The sequence below is a fragment of the Mustela putorius genome, unplaced genomic scaffold (genome assembly GCF_011764305.1).
Source record: "Mustela putorius furo isolate JIRA1106 unplaced genomic scaffold, ASM1176430v1.1 tig00003845_pilon_pilon_pilon, whole genome shotgun sequence".
Classification (NCBI taxonomy): Eukaryota; Metazoa; Chordata; class Mammalia; order Carnivora; family Mustelidae; genus Mustela; species Mustela putorius.
Window position 1 is genome coordinate 55,645,074 of NW_025421998.1, and position 7,976 is coordinate 55,653,049.

Genomic DNA, 7,976 nt, shown 5'->3' on the forward strand with positions numbered 1-7,976 from the left:
GTACTACTATATATCTATTTTCCCTAGAGAGGGAGATGTCAAGGGGAGTTTCAAGGGCTTTTTAGAAGGACTGAGACTAGAACAGTTATCAAGTGTGATGCTTGAGTACCATCAGTGATGGGAAGAATGTACTCATTCTGTTCAGTGGTACTTAATGACCTCCTCAGAAGCTGCATTTTGATTCCCAGAGCAGAAGCTCTTGTGTTGCTCTAAGATATATGTGGGTTTCATGTTGGTTATCCATGTTTAGAGCTTTGTCATGTCTTTCCACAACCCTATGGCTCCATAATCTCATTATAGACAGTTACTTCCCTGTTCGCTGCTTGAAATGAAGCTTTGTCTTTATGGAAGTTAGAAATACTGTAGATGCACTGGAAGGCAGTAGCATACCTGGGTCCATTTGCCTTGAGGGATAATCAACCATTGGGTGAAGGGTCTATTAGAGCTTCTGTGTGATGAGAGCAAATGGTGTCATGGACAATTAGTTTTTATTCTCATAGATGGCTTGTTTGGTGTGGTAGATAACAGAGCCTTTAGAGTGGAAGACCTAGAATTGGGTTGAGAATTACTAGGAATATTTGGAAGGAGATCAAGGGACTGGCCAGATCATTAGGAATGTATTGAATATACCATGCCTCTCATCATCTCTATGAGGCCAAAGAACCATACAGACAAGTGGTTCAGACTACAAGCTTTGACATTAGATCAACTTGATTTTGAGTCCCAACTCTGACACTGCCTAGGGGTGTGATCCTGAGCAAAGTCCTGAATGTCCTTGAGCCTCAGTTTCCCTGTAGAAAAGGGATAATAATAGCTGCCACAGAGTACTGCCATTGACATTTAAGGAGATAATGTCATGTATAAAGATTCTAATATTTTTATAGTCATTATTATCATAATTATTATATATTTCATTGATTTCATTGATTGTAAGACATAAATGTTAAAAAATTTTAACACCTCTGTAATCAGGAAGCATCTAACAATTTCTGTTGGCTAGGTAACTGTTGTGATATGATTGTCATGGTCTATGCATCAAGACTTACAACGTGGGTACCAGCAGCTTTTAAGAAATCCCCAGAAACTATAGTAGAACTCTCATTTAAGAATTGCAACACCACTAATATTCTTGGTGGCTTTGACTCAGTGATAAAATTATGGTGAAAAGCACAGATATTGATGACTAGAAGATGAAAAGTGATTTAGGAGAGTTGAATTCTCAGGTGGTGAAGTTTTAGGAATACCATCACAGAATTATCCAAGATCTAAGCAGGGACCAGGACAGTGAAATTGGGGAATAGAACAGAGTTTAATAAAGGGGAAATTTATAGAGGTATGGGCAGAATTTAGGACAATCAGCAAAATATAGTGGGGGTACCTCTGGACAAGAAGTGCAGGGAGCAGTTACCACTCCATTGCTCGAAGAAGAGAAGGTGGTTATTAGGTCCCTGACAAGGTAGCTGGATGGAGAGGGTGGCTACAGGATCTGGGGCCTTTCATAGAGGGAAGGGAAGGAGCTAGGAGAATAAATACTCCACTGTTACTGGCTTTCCAACCCTCTAATCTCCCTCTGGTTCTTCCATTGGATGAATCAACCAGAATCCAAATTCAGGGAGCCCTTTCATAAAAAGTCCACGTAAGGGGCAACTGGGTGCTCAGTGGGTTAAGCCTCTGCCTTCAGTTCAGGTCATGATCTCAGGATCCTGGGATCGAGCCCCGCATTGGGCTCTCTGCTCAGCAGGAAGTCTGCTTCCCCCACCCCCCTGCCTGCCTCTCTCCCTACTTGTGATCTCTCTGTCAAATAGATTAAAAAAGTCTTAAAAAAAAAAAAGTCCATGTAATTCAGCCTCCTGGAGCACAGAGCAGGACTGAAAAGCATAGAAGGTGAATTGGAGGGTCAAGCATATGGTACCTATATACTTGTCAATATATTGTTTACATTTTTCTTTTTAGGAATACAGGAGAGTGATATATGATTTTAAATCTTTCTAAGTATATCTGAAAGATGTCTTTTAATACATACAGAATTAAAATTCTACGTGATAGAAAACAAGTTTCTATTTAGTATGGGACCTCCAAAACCTAATAAAGCTTGCAAAATCCCATCTCATTATCACACACTCAAGTAAATTCCAGGTAGATCATACATATAAATGTAAAAGGTAAAATCATACAGCTTTTAGAACCTAACATTGGAAAATATTTTCTTAGTTTTGCGTAATCAAAGATTTTCTTAATAGAACACAAGAAATAATAAATGAAAATATTAATAAACTAGACTACATTAAGATTAAGAACTTTGATTTGTCAAAAAGGACTACTGAAAGTGAAAAGAAAAGCCACAGAATGAGAGAAGTTATGTGCAACACATATAACTTCTGTGCAGAATGTAAAGAATCCTTTAAAACAATGGATCAAAGAATGCAATAGAAAAATGGGTAAGTGACACCAATGAGTGGCCAATAAACATCTTATACAGTGCCCAACATCCTTAATATTATCAAGAAAATACAAATTAAACTCACAAAAAAATAGAACAAACTCACCAGAATAGCCAAAATTAAAAAGATGGGCAACATCAAGTATGATCAAGAGTATGTGGGGGGGCACCTGGGTGGCTCAGTGGGTTAAAGCTTCTGCCTTCAGCTTGGGTCATGATCCCAGGGTTCTGGGATTGAGCCCCTCATCGGGCTCTCTGCTCAGCGGGAAGCCTGCTTCCCTTCTCTCTCTGCCTGTCTCTCTGCCTACTTGTGATCTCTGTCAAAAAAAAAAAAAGAGTATGGTACTATGAGAACTCATACATTACTGGCAAAGCATGAAGTCTTATAACCATGTTGAAACCTATTTGGCATCATATAGCAATGTTGAATGAATCTAGTAATTCATCTACTAAATATATATCCAACAGTACATATAGACACAAAAGACATGAGCAGAATTGTCCCTAGCAGGAAGATTCCTAATGCCCAAACTTGAAATAAGCTTAGTGCCCAGCAGTAGGAAAATATTATTGAGCAATTAAATGGATGACCTACAACCACACCCAACCACACGGATGAAGAGGTATATATTCAAAATCGGGCAGAATAACCTCTGATGTTACAAGTCAGGATAGCAGTTGTCTTTGTGGAGATGGGAGAGGTGAATAGAAGGGGGCAAGAAGGGAGCTCATGTAGTACTGGCAATGTTTGTTTTGATTTGGGTGATGGTCACACAAGTGTGCTCACTTCAGGTTCATTAATTGAGCTGTACACTTATTGCTGGCATATCACCTTTTCTGTTTGTAGATCATAGGTCAATAATAAAGTTTTTAAGAAAAGCTTTATAAAAGCTCATTGGAATTAGATCTAAAAGAACACCAGGTAAAACCTGATTTGGGAAGGAGAAATTCTGGGATTGATGTAAATGACCGAGATTCTATTTTAACCCCCGAAGCTCTGACGGTAATAGATCATCCTGTCCTGCCTTCCAACCCAAATCTGGAAAATCATGTCCTAAAAAGAAATTCTGATAGACTTTAAATTTCACTCTATCATCCCTGCCCCTTTCCAACCAGGCTGAAATTAAAGCTCTATTAAAAAAGTGAATTCATTTAATATAACTTAAATTGACTGGCTTATCTGTTGGAGCCAGAACTACATTTCAGAGCCCTTCACATACCAGCAAGTGAATATATAAACACTTTGTTCTTTGCTGTTCCCAAGGTCTAAAAAGCCTGCACATGAACAAAACAAATCCATAATATAAATTATGACTATAGATAATATAAAATCAATGGACCAAAATTATGTGTTTTAACAATTTCTAAATAATGTTCTATACCTAATAGTATAATTTGAGGAACTCAGCAAAGCGACAAAATCCATTAACATTCTTATTAGTCCAATGCAGTATCCCTTCTTTCAGGACACCTAACATATCTCAACTGAATTTAACGATCACCACAGTGTGAAGGACGAAGAGTCTAATACTCTGGATACTAAACAGAGTCATATCAAGATTCAACCGGTCAGAATCTCATGACCTGATAAGAATTTAATCTTCTGATTTTACCTGCATCAGACAACTAATCCACCCAGCACACTCAGACAAACAAGACAGTAAGATCCATGAAGATACCGTACACAACTCAGCTCCAACCACTTGGACACTGGGGAATGTGCCCTCTAAACCTGTGGTCCCTGGAAAGTGCCAGTCATTCTCTGGGTCAGCGACCACTTCCTGAGTACCAACGTTATCCAGCACCAAGCTCAACACTGCCATTGCAAAGAAGAAGAGTCAGTCCCTGCTTTGAGAGTTCACGGTCATTCATTTAGTCTAGAAAATTTAGAAATGACATAAAAGCAAACTGAATAAAGCTAAAATTGTCTCTGTTTTGCACCCTAGAGGGAAAATCTTTATAAATATTCTTCCAGTTGCAAATACTGGTATAATTCATGTGTTGAAACCCTAACCCCCAATGGGATGGTTTGGGGAGGGAGGGTATTTGGGATGTGATTAGGTCGAGGGTGGAAACCTTGTGATGGGATTACTTGCCCTTCTAAAAGGAACTCCAGAGAACTTTCCCTCTGCCATGTATACATATACACCCAGTACAAAGATAGCCATCTACAAACCCAGAATTTGGGCCTCACTAGACAGCTTATCTTGGGTCACCCAACTTCCAGAACTGTGAGAAATAAATGTCTATTGTTTATAAACCACCCGGTCTGTGATATTTTGTTATAGCAGTTGAATAGACTAAAACAAACACATCCACACAGATTTTCTTTTGCTTTAAAAAACATACCCATGGGCGCCTGGGTGGCTCAGTGGGTTAAGCCACTGCCTTCGGCTCAGGTCATGATCTCAGGGTCCTGGGATCGAGTCCAGCATCGGGCTCTCTGCTCAGCAGGGAGCCTGCTTCCTCCTCTCTCTCTCTCTGCCTGCCTCTCTGCCTACTTGTAATCTCTCTCTGTCAAATAAATAAATAAAATCTTTAAAAAACAAAACAAAAAAAAACCATACCCATACTCTACATGCCAGTTTGTGATCTGCTTTTTTTCACTGAGTATTTTTGAAACATATTTTTACTACCATAGAAGGTGTGTATGGATGGAACCGTGTCTTTCTTGCTCATTCCTAAATCCCCAGCACCTGAATGAATTCTTCCAGTCAAGTAGCATTCTCTCCAGTCTTCTTTTTTCTTTACAAATGCTTCAAAAATGAAATGAGAAAGAATGTATACTTTACTTCTTTTAGGAGAAGACATATTTACAGTTTCTTCCAAAGCTTTCCATTGTTTTAAAGTCTTTTAAAAACGGCCCTTAGGGACACCTGGCAGTTAAGCAGCTGACTCTTGATTTTGGCTCAGGTCATGATCTCAGGGTTGTTCTGGGTATGGAGCCTGCTTAAGATTCTCTCTCTCTCTTTCAACCTCTGCCCCACCCACCATGTGTGTGCTCACTCTTTCTTTTCTTTTTTTTTTTTTTAAAGATTTTATTTATTTATTTGACAGAGAGAGATCACAAGTAGGCAGAGAGGCAGGCAGAGAGAAGGAGGAAGCAGACTCCCTGCTGAGCAGAGAGCCCAATGCGGGACTCGATCCCAGGGCCCTGAGATCATGACCTGAGCCGAAGGCAGCAGCTTAACCCACTGAGCCACCCAGGTGCCCCATCACTCTTTCTAAAGTAAAAAAAAAATTTAAAACTTTTTTAAAAGGTCCTTTAATGTTCTCTAAAAATATATATTTTCCTAAATATTTTTTTTAATTAAAAAAATAGAAAGTTTTATTTGTCAGTCCTCACTGGCTCAGAGGGCTGTGGCCATGGTTGAGAGCTTGGGTACTGAAGGTACAGACCTGAGCTCCCCTTCCAGCTTTACCCTCATGAGTACTGTGATCCTCCTTTCTACATGTTGTTTGTTTGTTTGTTTGTTTTTTAAAGATTTATGTATTTTAGAGAGAGAAAATGCGAGCATGAGAGGGAGGGACAGAGGGAGAGAGAGTCACAAACAGACTCTGAGCTGAGTTCAGAGCCTGACATGGGGCTTGATCTCACCACCCAATATGGTGACCCCCGCCAAAACCAAGAGTTGGGCACTTAATCCACTCAACCATCCAGGTACCCCGCTCCTTTGTATAGCTTCAAAAGAAGAAGGAGAAGGAGGAGGAGGAGGAACTTGGGTGATCCAAGATCAAGATGAAAGAAAGAAAGAAAACTTAAAAAAAGACTAAAAACAGCAAGACCCAAGGAAGAAAGAAAAGAAACTTTAAAAAAGTCTAAAAATAGCAAGACCCTAGGAAGAAAGAAAGAAAGAAAGAAAAACTTAAAAAAAAAGACTAAAAATAGCAGCTCCTTCACAGAGCTGTGATAAGATGAAGTCGGCTAATGCTTGTAGTAGATCTAGCAGTGTCTGACAGAGATAGGTACTCAACCCCTACCAGATACATATTTTTCTTTTCTTAGCTGTTCCTTCTACTACTGAAGAGCCTAAAAATCCCTGAGGCAATTTCTACGCTGAGACTGATATTACACAAAAGTGCTTTGCTCTAACAGCATTTCCTTTTGAGTTATCTCTGTACTTCAGCACTGTTATTAGTGGAACTTGTAGAACTAAGAGTATACACAGTAGGCTCTGGGGTGCGTGCCAGCTGGCCACTGAGGAATGGGCTTCTCAGGTGAGGAGGGTCTGTGGAGCTGCGTGCCTCTGCTGGAGAGGGCATTAAGCTAGTCATGGAGCTTCCACCTTGAATCTGCTCACGCTGTGCTTTCATCATTGTGCATACAGTGAGTGACTCCTGTGAAATGTTAAAAATGATGTTAAAAAAAAAAAAGAGGTGTGGGGCACTTGGGTGGCTGTGGGTTAAGCCTCTGCCTTCGGCTCAGGTCATGATCTCAGGGTCCTGGGATCGAACCCCGTGTCAGGCTCTCTGCTCAGCAGGGAGTCTGCTTCCACCTCTCTCTCTGCCTGCCTCTCTGCCTACTTGTGATCTCTGTCTGCCAAATAAATAAATAAAATCTTTTTTTTTTAAAGCGGTATATCAGGTATGTGGAAGAATAAAGTGATGTGGATGTACAGTATCAGTAAAATATCATTTATTCCTTGACCCCTTTCTGTTAGTAAGAATGAACTCTGCAAACCGACCATTTTTTGCTTATAATGCTGACTCTGAAATTTCAGAGCCTGGCCTTAAAAATGGAAGTTTTCATCATTAACAAGAGGAGTCACAGGAAGAGATGAAAAAGATTCCCTTTTTCCTTCTGCAGATGGAGATCTTTCCCCCATAAAACCAGTTCCAATAGTCTAATTTGATAAAATGCTAAATTACAAGTAGTCACAAGAATATAATCTTGCTTTTGTCTGTGAATGACTATTGCCAGTGTATTTTCTTCCTTTATCAAAATCTATCCTTGAAAATAATATGAACAAAAGAGTCTTTTTAAGAGCCCTAACACTTACAGATTGTTGCCAATGACCTGTGGAAATAATGGTGCTTGTTATACTCTATGACTCTCCCCAAGACCCATTCTCTCTCTCTCTCTCTCTCTGTCTCTCACTCTCACTCTCTCTTTGATGCCTTCCCTGTGCCCCAGGAGGCTAAACCCCATGAATGCACCTTCCAGTCTCCCTTGTGGATGGCCTGTTGCCTTTGGTCTATCAGAGAGCCAGGATGTGTGACGATGCAAGCAAACAAAGCTCGCAAGGCACAAAATTTAAGGAGACCTTCTCTGCTAGGTATGACCCTCTTCTATGTGAGCCTGAGAATGAGCCCTTGCCTGGCCTGCCTCACCCAAGAGTCAAGGGGGAGGGCATTGACTCCACTTCTCTGCTTTGGGCTGTTTCTTTATGCTGACAGCCCTGCCAGGGTAACACTATCAGGAGAGGCTTCTCCAGGGCTCCAGCCCTCTCTGGGCTCACCTGTCCTTCCAGCCCTAGAAATGGAAATGGTTTCCCCTGTTACTGAGCTCTGAGTGCCCCACTGGTTCTCGTAGCCT

General features: G+C 40.6%; 1 long non-coding RNA gene across 1 annotated transcript in view; it reads left to right on the forward strand.

The window, feature by feature from the left end:
* Nucleotides 1–7,976, forward strand: part of LOC101686799 — a 34,976-nt gene that overhangs the window by 19,516 nt on the left and 7,484 nt on the right. The window lies entirely within an intron of this gene.